This window comes from Cebus imitator, unplaced genomic scaffold (assembly GCF_001604975.1).
Source record: "Cebus imitator isolate Cc_AM_T3 unplaced genomic scaffold, Cebus_imitator-1.0 Scaffold621, whole genome shotgun sequence".
Lineage (NCBI taxonomy): Eukaryota > Metazoa > Chordata > Mammalia > Primates > Cebidae > Cebus > Cebus imitator.
The window spans coordinates 128,036-142,777 of record NW_016107936.1 but is presented as its reverse complement, the minus strand read 5'-3'; the positions used below and the strand labels follow the sequence as shown (position 1 = coordinate 142,777).

General features: G+C 41.8%; 1 pseudogene across 1 annotated transcript in view; it reads left to right on the top strand.

Moving 5' to 3' along the window:
* The window catches only part of LOC108295127, a 10,437-nt pseudogene extending 5,895 nt beyond the window's left edge, over positions 1 to 4,542 (top strand). Inside the window, exon 2 of the transcript XR_001821290.2 lies at positions 2,252 to 4,542. The product of XR_001821290.2 is annotated as a ubiquitin-protein ligase E3A-like (transcript). The remainder of the gene's footprint in view (positions 1 to 2,251) is intronic.
* The last annotated feature ends 10,200 nt before the right edge of the window (positions 4,543 to 14,742 follow it).

Genomic DNA, 14,742 nt, shown 5'->3' with positions numbered 1-14,742 from the left:
TCATGATATCAGAGCAATAAAAAAGTTTCACCAGATTCTTTACTTAATCCTTTAATAGTGCTTTTTCAGGAAACGTTTAAAACAGTTTCCTATATAGGATGTGGGCTGCTGGCCCTTGAATTCAATCAAACAATACATAATCAAAGCTATTACTTTTTTTTTTTTTAAGACAGAGTCTAACTCTGTCACCAGGCTGGAGTGCAGTGGTACGATCTTGGCTCACTGCCACCTCCGCATCCCGGGTTCAAGTGATTCTCTTGCCTCAGCCTCCTGAGTAGATGGTACTACAGGCTTGCACCACCACACCCAGCTAATTTTTGTATTTTTAGTAGAGACAGGGTTTCACTACGTTGGCCAGGATCATCTTGGTTTCTTGATCTTGTGATCCGCCCACCTCAGCCTCCCAAAGTGCTGGGATTACAGGTGTGAGCCACCGCGCTGTACCTTCAGTCTTTGTTTTTCCAACTAGACAGGCTTAACTAGTGTTATCCCAGCACTTTGGGAGGCTGAGGCAGGCTGATCACAAGGTCAGAAGATTGAGACCATCCTGGCCAACATGGTGAAACCCCATCTCTACTAAAAATACAAAAATTAACTGGGCATGGTGGCACGTGCCTGTAATCCCAGCTACCCGGGAGACTGAGACAGGAGAATCGCTTGAACCAGGAGGTTGGAGGTTGTGGTGAGCCGAGATTGCACCACTGCACTCCAGCCTGGCAACAGAACGAGACTCTGTCTCAACAATAACAACAACAACAACAATGAATAGCTGTACTTCTTCCATGGCTGTGCAGAGCTTCTAGCAGCAACAGAGCAGGGATGCCAGCCCTTTTAAAGGCTCTGTCCCAGAGCTGCAAAGCATCACCTCCATGGAATGCTAGTGTTTGTTAAATAACCTAGTTTATTCAGCATCAATTGAAGGGGCAAGAGCTACACCAGGGCATGAATTTTGGGAGGCATAATTCTTTGAGAACTTCTGCAGCTGACTAGTATATGTACTTTTGGAATTTTTTAAAAGAAAATTTTGTTGCCTACATAAAAATCATAGCGTAATAGCTCTATGACCTATACTTTACAGACAGAGGGATAATGTTTATAGCAATATTCAGGTTTCTTCTAACATGGTAGAAATACACTGATAGTGGTAGCTGTTGAGTGAAAGATGAATTAATTCTCTTGTTTCTCTGTTGGAAATACCAGTGGAATAGTAAATAAATGCCCCCAGCTGTGGTCAACATATTTTTCCTGCACTGTTCATTGGCTGTTATCAAACCTTTACAGTAAACTTGTTCAGCAAGTTTATTGGGCACTGCTGGGTGCCCCAAATAGCTAGTTGGTATTTAAAAATCTGATCTCATGTGCTTTTCTTTCTCTTCACCACTTGTGACCCTGTAGCTCTTTGGTCATTTAAATTAAGCCACAAGTCTCAAGCTGTCAATGAAGGGAAGACCAAAAACAACACAGTGTGAACAAATAGTCAAATTCTTGGCTTTGTTTGTTTGTTTGTTTTGAGACGGAGTCTTGCTCTGTCACCAGGCTGTAGTGCAGTGCAGTGGCGCGATCTTGGCTCACTGCAACCTCTGTCTCCCAGGTTCAAGCGATTCCCCTGCCTCAGCCTCCTGAGTAGCTGGGATTACAGGTGCACGCCACCACGCCCAGCTAATTTTTGTATTTTTAGTAGAGACAGGGTTTCATCATGTTGGCCAGGATGGTCTCAATCTCCTGATGTCATGATCCGCCCACGTAGGTCTCCCAAAGTGCTGGGACTACAGGTGTGAGCCACCACACCGGACCAATTCTTGGCTTTTTGTTCTAAAATAAGCTTTTATAATTCTTAGTAGAGTGATTTTGTATTTGTAAAATCTGAAGTTTTTAGAGAGGAAAATATGTGGGGCTTCACGGCAGCGATTGGTTGGAGGATAAAGAATGTGGAACTCATATCTTAAACAACAGAGTAGAAGATGTGAGATGACCAAGAGCAGTTTCCTTCCAAAAAGACTAAGTACAACCACTTTGGAAAACCGTTTGGCAGTTTCTAATAAAGCGAAACTTACATCTACCCTTTGACCCAGCAAGTTTATTCCTTATCTAGGGACTCCCAGTGCTGGTAGATCAATGTACCCAAGAGAAATAAAAATATATGTCCAAACATATTTGTATGTAAACATTCATTGCAATTTTATTCATGGTAGTAAAAAAATTGGGAATAATCCAAACATCTATTAGGTGTCTAGATAAACATCTGTAATTTTTTCATACGGATTTTAAAGATGTGACTTACTTAACAGAAGAGAAGGTATATGAAATTCTTGAATTATGCAGAGAAAGAAGATTATTCCCCTTTAATTGGAGTTATTGGGAGAGTTTTTTCTAATGCTGAGGCATTGGTACAGAGCTTCTAGAAAGTTACACGGCATACCAAGGAAGAACTGAAATCTCTTCAAGCAAAGGATTAAGGCAGGGATGAAGATGAAAAGGAAAAATCTGCATGTTCTCCTACTGCTATGGAAGAAGACTCAGAAGCATCTTCAAAGGTGGGTGATAGCTCACAGGGAGACAGTTTGCAGACATTAGGCCCTGATGATGTGTCTGTGGATGTTGATGCCATTAGAAGAGTCTACACCAGATTGCTCTCTAAGGAAAAAATGGAAACTGCCTTTCTCAATGCACTCATATATTTGTTACCTAACGTGGAATGTGACTTGATGTATCACAACGTATGCTCTTGAGATCCTAATTATCTGCATTTGTTCATTAGCGTAATGGAGAATAGAAATCTCCACAGTCCTGAATATCTGGAAATGGCTTTGCCATTATTTTGCAAAGCAATGAGAAAGCTACCCCTTGTAGCCCAAGGAAAACTGATGAGACTGTGGTCTAAATACAATGCAGACCAGATTCGGAGAATGATGGAGACATTTCAGCAATTTATTATTTATAAAGTCATGAGCAATGAATTTAACAGTTGAAATCTAGTGAACAATGATGATGCCATTATTGCTGCTTCCAAGTGCTTGAAAATGGTTTACTATACAAATGTAGTGGGAGGGGAAGTGGACACAAATCACACTGAAGAAGATGATGAAGAGCCCATCCCTGAGTCCAGTGAGCTGACACTTCAGGAACTTTTGGGAAAAGAAAGAAGAAACAAGAAAGGTTCTTGAGACCCCCTGGAAACTGAACTTGGTGTTAAAACATTGGATTGTCAAAAACCACTTATCCTCTTTTGAAGAGTTTACTGATGAACCACGGCATTAGGTTCTAGAAATGGATAAAGATTATACTTTTTTTAAAAGTAGAAACAAATTCTCTTTTATGATATGTCCCTTTATATTGTATGCTGTCACAAAGAATTTGGAATTGTATTATGACAATAGAATTTGCATGTACAGTGAATGAAGAATCACTGTTCTCTCCAGCTTAGCTCAAGGACAGCAGTTGAATCCATATTTGAGACTCAAAGTTAGACGTGACCATATCATAGATGATGCACTTGCCCGGCTAGAGATGATTACTGCGGAAAATCCTGCAGACTTGAAGAAGAAGTTGTTTGTGGAATTTGAAGGAGAACAAGGAGTTGATGAGGGAGGCGTTTCCAAAGAATTTTTTCAGTTGGTTGTGGAGGAAATCTGCAATCCAGATATTGGTATGTTCACATAAGAAGAATCTACAAAATTGTTTTGGTTTAATCCATCTTCTTTTGAAACTGAGGGTCAGTTTATGCTGATTGGCATAGTACCAAGTCTGGCTATTTACAATAACTGTATACTGGATGTACATTTTCCCATGATTGTCTACAGAAAGCTAGTGGGGAAAAAAAGGAAATTTTTGTGACTTGGTAGACTCTTACCAAGTTTCATATCAGAGTTTAAAAGATTTCTTGGAGTATGAAGGGAGTATGGACGATGACATGATGATCATTTTCCAGATATCACAGACAGATCTTTTTGGTAACCCAGTGATGTATGATCTAAAGGAAAATGGTGATAAAATTCCAATTACAAATGAAAACAGGAAGGAATTTGTCAGTCTTTATTCTGACTACATTCTCAATAAATCAGTAGAAAAACAGTTCAAGGCCCTTCGGAGAGGTTTTCATATGGTGACCAGTGAATCTCCCTTAAAGTACTTATTCAGAACAGAAGACATTGAATTGCTTATATGTGGAAGCCAGAATCTAGATTTCAAAGCACTAGAAGAAACCACAGAATATGATGGTGGCTATACCAGGGACTCTGTTCTGATTCAGGAGCTCTGGGAAATCGTTCATTCATTTACAGATGAACAGAAAAGACTCTTCTTGCAGTTTACAATGGGCACAAACAGAGCATCTGTGGGAGGACTAGGAAAATTAAAGATGATTATAGCCAAAAATGGCCCAGACACAGAAAGGTTACCTACATCTCATAGTTGCTTTAATGTGCTTTTACTTCCAGAATATTCAAGCAAAGAAAAACTTAAAGAGAGATTGTTGAAGGCCATCATGCATGCTAAAGGATTTGGCATGCTATAAAACAAAACAAAACAAATAAAAAAGGGAAGAAAGAAACAAAGAAAAAATTTTAAACATTCTAGAAATATAACAAGAGGGATAAATTTTTGGTTGTGATAGTGTTCCAGTACAAAAAGCCTGTAAGATAGTGAACCACAGAGTCATCTATGTTTGTGCCTCCCTTCTTTACTGGGGACATGTGGGCTGGAACGGCAGATTTCAGCTACATATGTGAACAAATACTATTATTATTATAATTATTTTTTGCATGAAAGTGTTGCATATTTTTTCACTTGTATGTATAAAGAGGTTTTTCTGAATATTTATTTTATCACTTTTGCTTGTGTTTATTACTGCTTGAGATTGAGCCTTTTGAGTATGTGAAAAATATATACTAACAGAACTACTTTCCCAAGGAAAATATTACCACCATTTGTAGATCATGTTACATTCAAGTATGTGCCACTTTTCTGTCCCTGGATCTAACTCAAATCAGGAACTGTATTTTTTTTTTTTTTATGATTTGCTTTTGAAACTTGAAGGCTTGAAAGCAGTGTGAGGCAATTACTGCTGTTCTAGACCTTAAACAGTTTTCTGTGCAAAATCTTGTGAATCAATAAAGATGGCAGGGAGAAATTGGAAAAAAATTCATACAATGCAATATAATGGAACAAATTACTAACAGTGCCACATGCATGCATCTCAAAAACATGATGCTGAGTGAATAAAGCCAGACCCCAAATAGCATGCACTGCATGATTTCATTTATATGAAATTCTGGCGCACACAAAGCTAACCTGTGATGACAGAAATCAGAAAAGTGTTTGCCTAGGAGTGGTAATTGACTGGGGAGAAGCATAAGAAAAATTTGAGAGTGATAGAATATTCCATGTCTTGGTAAGACTATAGGTTACAACAGTGTATACATTTGTTAAAACTAATTGAATTGTTCATATACTTTATGTAAATTATACCTTAGTGAAAGAAAGGAGATAAAAGTTGATCCAGCTGGAGCAAGGGGATTTGGGATGATTTGGATGCTGGTGTGTTCTGAAGATACCTCTCTCCCTGGCCTTGCAGACCACACTTTGTTCCTCTTGACCCAAGAATGTCCAGCATGGAGTCTGAGACTGTATAGCTAAAGTGTCCAGGTAATGAGCTGAGAGAGTCTCACACAGTTTAGATGATATGGTTTGGCTGTGTCCCCACCCAAATCTCATCTTGAAATTTCTAGATATCCTCATATGCTGTGGGAGGGACCTGGTGGGAGGTAACTGAATGATGGGGGTGGGTTTTTTCTCATGCTGTTCTTGTAATAGTGAATAAGACTTATGAGATCTGATGGTCTTATAAAGGACAATTCTTTTGCACACACTTTCTTGCCTGCTGCCATGTAAGACATTCCTTTGTTCCTCCTTCGCCTTCTGCCTTGATTGTGAAGCCTCCCCAGCCATGGGGAACTGTGAGTCCATTAGACCTCTTTTTCCTTATAAATTACCCAGTCTCTGGTATTTCTTCATAGCAGGATGAAAATGGACTAATACACTAGACCTCACTGTGCATGAGGCAGAGCAGAGAAAAGTCACTTAGATTTTCCCAGCACCTTCATTCTATGTCCTGTTTTTCTATTGGAGGTGAGTTGCAGCATTCTGGGACAGAGCTAATGAACCTAAAGCAAACTTGATTGGGTCTGGAGGAAGTCAGTTGTGGATGCCATCTCCAGTTGCCTCTTATACCTGGTGCCAGGACAATGCAACCCACGCACCAATAAATATCATTCCCAAGGAGAAAGAAGCGGAGGAACAGAGGCTTGAATTGACTGAGTTTGATATTCAGTCGTTACATTTTAAAATGGTAGCAAATTGAGTTAACTTGAATGACAAGATTAGGTGTTTCAATCGTCAAAGAAAAATGAGTTCTCAAGAGCGAAGTTGATTTTAGTTAAAGTTTTCTCACCCTCAGTAGATGCTCAGAGCCATTTACAAGAATCCTCCTCTCTCCTTCCCTCTCTCAAATAAACATCAGTAACTTAAGGCTATAATTCTGAGAGGAAACACAGCACCTACATTGGTCATGGGAGCTCAGCTGAAGTGGCAGGGAAGAACTACAAACATGAAATTGATAGAATTACAAAAATTAAAATGCAGTGACATTTAAAAAATATGAAACTACCCATGAAAAATAATTTTTGCAGTTATAGACCAAAAGATAATTTTTTGCAAGGATGAATGGCATCTAGAAAAAAGCACTGACAATTTAAAAATGAAAACTAAAAACTACTTTGTTAGCAACATTTTATAGGTTTTTTTTTTTTTTTTTTTTAAAGCGGACTTAAACATGTTTTTATTTGACACTCTGATAATTTCAATTATTTGCTCCAGTGGGCAATTCATTAGGTAACTTTGAATGAATTTTCAGTACGGAAGCCTTCACTTACTTATGGAAAAACAGCCTTTTATGTAGGGCATGGTAAAACCTCAGTTACTGATCTATATGAACAATTAAAGTTATTTAGAGCATGTTAGCTAATGACATGGAAAAGCAGAAATCCTAGCTTCTGAGTTAGAGGAGGGTCTCTTGCTGTGATTGTGTTTTCTTAGTCCAATTCATGCATCCCTCTGAGTTTCTCTAACTGAATCCATTTATTATTTTTCCGAATTGAACTAGTTTTCTAATGATAATTTCTTATGAGTGTTTGAATCACCTTTCAGGCAAAATGCAGTGAATCATGATGTTTTAAGTACCCCAAGAATACGAATTTTCTAGAAAGTGGAGAAGCTGTATGGTTCGGGGATAATATGGTTTGGCCGTGTCTCCACCCAAATCTCATCTTGAATTGTAGCTTCCATAATTCCCATGTGTCATGAGAGGGACCTGGTGGGAGGTGATTAAATCATGGGGGTGGGTCTGTCCCATGCTGTTCTCGTGATAGTGAAAAAGGGTCATGAGATCTGATGGTTTTATGAAGAGGAGTTTCCCTGCACAAACCCTCTTTGCCTCCCTCCGTCCATGTAAGATGTGCTTTTGCTCCCTCTTGCCTTCCATGTTTGTGAGGCCTCCCTAGCCATGTGGAACTGTGAGTCCATTAAGCCTTTTTTTCTTTATAAATTACCCAGTGTGTCTTTATTAGCAGCATGAGAATGAACTAATACAAGGGACATTTAGGCACTGACAACCCTCACACCCTGGAGGAGAATGGAGCCTTGCTAGTGCTAACTTGGGTTCAAGAAGCAGGAGAGCTTGATATTTGTAAAAATTTTGTTAAAGGGTAGCACACAGATCTTAATGTACCTCATTTATTTTAATGTAAATGCTTCCGAATGATGATATATCAGCCATGTATATTAAAAGGGCAGTGGCTTGGCAGTTTTCCACCAAGACCTTACCTTGAGCCAAAAAAGTCAATGGTGGCTGCATGTCCTCCATTAAACATTTTGAGGGTGAAGAATTTCACATCAGTTTCTGCCCTGCATGGCCACTATGCTTTTAATAGGGTTTGTGACCTTGCTGAAGTAGTGTAGGAATAGAATGTAATCTCACAGTGGAGTGTGAATTTGTGGTTACTCCCCATCAATGCATATAGCCCACCAGAATAATCTATAAAATTTTGGGAAGAAACTTAATTTTCCTTTGCAGAAAGAAGCCTTTTTAAGAATAGGTAGGTTTTATGCTTTTGGGGCTAAATGTTCAACATGATCCAAGGATGTTGGGTATCTCTGAGAGTAACTTGTTGTTTCATGGTTGGCTCAACTCCAGTAGCGCAAAGATACTTTCAATTTAGTGGGAGAAATTCTTTTGAGATCAAGAAGGAAGAACTGGTATAAATATCATGATGATGAACTGAATTGTGTCCCTTCAAAATTTGTATGTTGAAGCCTTAACCTCCATTGTGATTGTATTTAGAGATTAGGTTTTTAGGAGGCAATTAAGTTTAGGCGAGGTCATAAGGGTGGGGCCCTAAGCTTATAGGATTAGTGTCCTTATAAGAAGAGAGAGAGAGAGAGACTGGCTGGGAGTTATGATTTATGCCTATAATCCTAGCACTTTGGGAGGCTGAGGTGGGCAGATTGCCTGAGCTTAGGTGTTAGAGACTAACCTGGACAACATGATGAAATCCTGTCTCTACTAAAATATAAAAAATTAGATGGGCATGGTGGTGCATGCTTATAGTCCCAGCTACTCGGGAGGCTGAGGCAGGAGAATTGCTTGAACTCTGGAGGCAGAGGTTGTAATGAACCGAGATTGTGCCACTGCACTCCAGCCTGGGCGACAGGCTAAGATCCTGTCTCAAAGAAAAAGAAGGTGGCTATCTGCAAGCCAAGAGAAGAGGCCTCAGAATGAGACATACCTTGCTGGCACCTTAATCTTGGACTTCTCAGCCTCTAGGATGGTGATAAATTTCTGTAGTCTAAGCTACCCAGTCTGTGGCATTTTGTTATGGCAACCTAAGCAGACTAATACAATTACTGAACACCAACTTAAATACTTCTTGAGTCTCACAAGCTATATATGCTTGCTGGGTTAAATTTATTGAGTCAGATGTTTTATACACACACACACACACACACACACACACACCCCATACCAGTATTCACCTTTAGAAGTGGGGATGGTGTGGGCATGATGGCATGCATCTGTAGTCTCAGCTACTCAGAAGGCTGAAGCTGGAGAATTGCTTGAACCTGGAAGGCGGAGGTTGTAGTGAGCCGAGATGGTGCCACTGCACTCCAGCCTGGGCAACAGAGTGAGACTATGTCTCAAAAAAAAAAAAAAGAAGTGGGCATGGTGGGTTAAACCACACCAAAGTTCTGGGGTGCTATCAGAGTGTTCTGCAGTCATTGGCCAGGTTACCTGATTTCATCCTCTAGTGACATCCCACAGTAAAGTTACATGGGCCTATACATTATTCAAATCCCTGACAAAGTAATGTATTTCTCTTTAGTTCATAGATTTCTTAACCTTGGGTTACAGGTAGACTTCATGGTTTTATAAATTTTGTAAAATTTTATGCTAAATATATCTATGTGCATTTTCAGAGGAGAGGATTCATTGCTTTAAACAGATTCTCCAGTAATTCCAGACTCTAAGGTTAAGACCCATGACTTCAGACCAAGGTGTGGTGGAGATCTTTTTTTTTCCTCCCTGAGACTGAGTCTTGCTCTGTTGCCCAGGCTGGAGTGCAGTGGCTCAATCTAGGTTCACTGCAACCTCTGCCTCCCAGCTTCAAGCAATTCTCCTTCCTCAGCCTCCTGAGTAGCTAGGATTAGAGGTGCCCGCCACCATGCCTGGCTAATTTTTGTATTTTTAATAGAGACAGCTTTCACCATGTTGGTCCGGCTGGTCCTGAACTCCTGACCTTGTGATCCACCTACCTTGGCCTCCCAAAGTGCTGGGATTATGGGTGTGAGCCACCGTGCCAGGCTGGAGATCTTATAAATAGTGAAGAGTAGCTCCCAGTTAAAGTCCTGGGCATGATCTCTCAGGTCTGACCAAAGGCATTTGCAAGGCTTTTCCTGGCCAGTCTCATTGGAGAAAGCTGCCTCCCCACATCACAATCTCTGGAGGAGGGAGATGAAGTCAAGGATTCAGGTCCCCCCACCCTTATTGCTCATATGCTTATAGATAGCTGCATTCATAGCCCAGGCACCTCCATTCGGGGTCTTAATCTGTAGCCCTGAAGGGTGGGGGCCACTTATCAGGTATGTCCACCAAGATGTTCCTTATAGGGGGACCTTGACTAAGACCCTTCTCTTCATTGGGTACTCTGGCCCAGTACTTTTCAACCCTAGTTCTTCACCCTCCCTCCTTTTTCTTTTTCTTTGTCTCTTGCCTTCACTCTCACGGTAAATTAATGAAAGCCTGGTTGCTTCTTCCAGTTTGACTTGTCCGACTTGATCATTTTGGGATCTGGCAGCTCAACAGGAACCAAGGAACTTTAAGAGGTCTCTCCTCCTCTGGAATGCACACTAAAATAATCATTTAAGGGAGATCTTTACAGAAGAATGTGAATATCTCAAAGACATGGTTAATTCCAAGGAGCCTCAAAACGACTCATGTTCTTAATAATTCATGTGGATTCTTCTTTACCAGGTCAGTAATCTAATTTTAGTTCTATTTGGCATTGGGAAACTGGTGAGCATACTCCATCAAATTCTGGCTTTTTATTCCAAATGTTCCACCAGGGTCACCTGTGGCCTCTGGTGTTAGACTATGCATCTATAATTATAGCACAAAATTGCTCATTAGAATGGATCCCAGGCTCACACAATAGGCTCAGAGAACAGCCACACCTGCCCCACGTTATGAACCCTCACCCATGCATTTGTGCACACATTCAGGCTTATACGCCTTTATTTCTCCCAGTAATTTTTATGAATCTATTTGGCATTTTGCAATTCTCTTGGAACCAAGGTCTGACTACTTTTATGTGACTGAGTTGGACGGGAAGGGGAGGGCAGGGCATTGACGTGTGTTGAGCAATGACCTTTAAGAACTATGAAAGGTGCTTTTGTAAACCGTATCTCCTGCGATGCTTCTGTGAGGGCCATTTTGTAGAAGAGGATATGTATTCACAGGTTAAGTAACGTGCCCAAGGGGGCAGGTGGTGGCCTTGGGATATGATTGCAAAGTCTGTGTCCTTCACCCTCACCGCAGCATTTCCCTGGACCGGGGTCTGCTCTGCCCAAGTCACCATTGTCTACTGAAGACATCCATGATGTAATAAGACTATTACATTAACGTTTGTATTAGTCTGTTCAGGCTGTGCTAATAAAACACCGTAGACTGGGTGGCTTAAGCAACAGAAATTTCTTTTCTCACAGTTCAGGAGGCTGGAACTCCAAAATCAAAGCCAGGAGGATTCTTGTTTGCATGGGGCCTCTCTCCTTGGCTCGCAGCTGGCCACTGCCTTGCTATGAACTCGCGTGGTCTTCTCTCTGTGTGCGCACATTCCTAGCGTCTCGTGTGCCCAAATATCGTCTTTTTATATGAACTTCACTTAGATTTTGTTAGGTCCCACCCTACCAACCACATTTAACCTAAGCATCTCTTTCAAGGCCCTATCTCCAGATGCAATCACATTCTTGGGTCCTGGAGGTTAGGGCTTCAACATACCAATTTGGGAAGGCCACAATTCAGCCCATAACATTGTTCTTATGTCCAGAGTTGGGCTCTGGGCTGTGTAGGACCCAGTATCATCCTTAGGGCACAGTGGGACCCAACAAAAATCACAAATTCCCGTCTCCTTGCCTACAAGCCTTCCATGCTGGGAAATTTTATTAAAATTGACAAACAGGCTGGGTGTGTTGGCTCACGCCTATAATCCTAGCACTTTGGGAGACTGTGGCAGCCAGATCGCTTGAGCTTAGGAGTTTGAGACCAGCCTGGGCAACAAGGCAAGACCCCACATTTATAAAAAATACAAAAATTAGCCAGGCACGGTGGTGGGTGCCTGTAGTCTCAGCTACTTGGGAGGCTGAGGCAGGAGAATTGCTTGAGCCTGGGAGGTCAAGGCTGCAGTAAGCCAAGATTGCACCACTGCACTCCAACCTGGGTGGCAGAGTGAGACTCTATCTCAAGTCAACAAAAGAAAAATTGGTAGAGAAGGTACACTGTGAGAGGAAGAGTAAGTGGCAGCTGATGGAACCACTTCCTCTTTCCCCCATCCTTCCACTGCCTCTCTCAGATGCTTACTCAAGGGTTACTCCTTCAGTCATTTAGTCCATCATCGTTTATCAGGTCCCCTACTGTGGCAAGGCTGTGTGAGGGGCTGAGCACATACCAGCAATCCCTGATTGCAAGGAGCCCCCACTTCCTGTGGGAGAGCTGGAGTATAAGGAACACACAAAGTACCCTCTGGGAGAAGAACCGTGAGTGGTGGGCACGGGACTTGTTCGAGGATGGGTGGTCGGGTATGACTTCTTGAGGTGATGACCTTCAGGCTGAGACCTGAGCAAGTGAGAAGCAGCAGCCTCTTGGAAAGTCGATGGAAGAGTTTCCAGACAGAAGGAATAGCATGTGCAAAGTCTTTTGGGAAGAAAGGATTGTTGGAGACGCTGAGAAGAGACCTGGGTGGCTAGAGATGAGTGAGGGAGATGGGAAAGGGAGAGCAGCCTAGGGTGAGGGTGGAGGAAAAAGCAGGGGAGGATGCCTGGAGATTGTAGGCCGTGGCAAGAGGACCTCAAAGGGAGAGCTACAACCCTTCTACAAAGGCCATTCGAGAGCTGAGCTTCAGGCGGAGCTGAGGCTTTCTAGGGCAGATTAGACCTCGCTTGTGTGATCATACTTGAGGGACGTATTGAAGGATGTCCTTATCCAGAAACTCTAGCTCTCACAAGTACAACCCTTAGTGTCTGTTGGTAGTGCCTGTCATTCCTATCACTAAAGAATCCTTTTTTTAAGTACCTTTGCTTTGTCTAGGAAGAGACTCCTGCTGAAGTACAGATAACCCTGGCAGCATATCCCAGGACACTGACAGCATGAACTAGTTTATCAGATCATCCCACCTTGAGAGCTAGAGAGGAGCAGCTTGTTGGAGAATGAGGTATGCTTTCGGCTCTGCCCGTACTATTTCCAGCTCTGAAATTGCCCCCTGTTAACAACATTGCCTCTCCTTTTCCTAGAGTATATCTCGTATTATCTTTTCCCTGACTCCCCACCCTCATCCAGCCACCTTTCCTCAGACTGCAGGTCGCTCTGCAATGTCCCAGTCCCTTCACTGCCCCCCTCTGTTATTTACCTCTGCACACAGCCAGGACTCCTCCTTGCCCTCTTTATTTGCACCAAATTTCTCACCTTGGGGACTTCCACCACCCCTATCACGCAGACTCTGGATCATTGTCACTCAGATCATCTACTTTTTCCGTTGTCACTCTGTGGCTTCTCAGACTCACTGAAGAAAGCGATCTCATAGCCTTGATGATCGGTCATGAGATTCTCCCCACTGTTGCACCATTCCAGCTGCACCACTGTCGTTCTAAATTCTAGCTCATTGTTTAACACGTGTCTCATCTCTAGGCTTCATGGCCATATGCAGAGAAGTAGTTGAGCTTTGGTGTCACAATCCTGGGTTCAAAACCCACTTTACTTCTTACAGCTGTGTGGTCTTGGTCAAGTTATTTAGCTTCTCAGAACTTTAGATTCCTCATTTAAACAGATTTAACAAAACAAGTTTAATAAAACTTTTATGGGCTGGGTCAAGTGGCTCACCCCTGTAATCCTAGCATTTTAGGAGGCCGAGGTGGGTGGATCACTTGAGGTCAGGAGTTTGAGACCAGTCTAGGCAACATGGTGAAACCCCATCTCTACTACAAATACAAAAAATGGTGGGCACCTGTAATCCCAGCTACTCAGGAGGCTGAAGCAGGAGAGTTGCTTGAACCTGGGCGGAAGAGGTTGCAGTGAGCCAAGTTCACACACTACACTCCAGCCTGGGTGACAGAGCAAGATGCTGTCTTAAAAAAAAAAAAAAAAGAAAAAAGAAAAAAGAAAAAAAAAAAAAAACTTGTTCACTTGTGTAAGTTTGAATGAGATTGGTTGTGCAATGCTTAGTATTGAGAGTAGTCTGATAATAAAGGATCAAGAAATGTAGATTAATTCCCTCTTTTCTCTCCAGCAGATGCTACATTCATATAAAAACCAGGTCCCAGGGCACATTATCACAGTCTTTTCAGAGGAAGCCAGGCCAAGCCCTGGCTGTGAATACCTTGGGATCACCAGTGCCAGAGGAGAAGGTGGTCACGTGAGCTTCTTCCTTAATGTAGTAACCTTGCTCTCTGGAGTGGTGTCTTATCTGAAATCACAACAACTCATTTTGCAGCCTCATAAATTCAAGGAACACTGCTAGATTTGCCTCTTCCTTTGTCCAAAGCCAAAGTTCATGTTGTATTTAATGAGGACTAAAGTGGGACCAGGAATAGGCAACCTGCAAGATATATGTGTAACAACTAGTAGATACATTACAGTATAATTCTACTGTCTGGAGAAGAAAATAGCAGTAGGACCATGCCAGTCACCACAAAAGGAAAAGTAATTAAAGGCATTGACTAGAAAATGATTTCAATGTAATCAGGTTGCTCATGATGCACAGGGCAGAAACATTAATTTAAGGGACTTTTGTCCATTTCTGCTGGGTAGATGTCAAAGACAAAATACAATTAAAACAATGTAGGCAGCCTTTTATGATAGTTACATAGTCAACTCTAAATTACTTTTGAATGCATGCAGAGACACGATTGAAGAGAAAGCTTGAA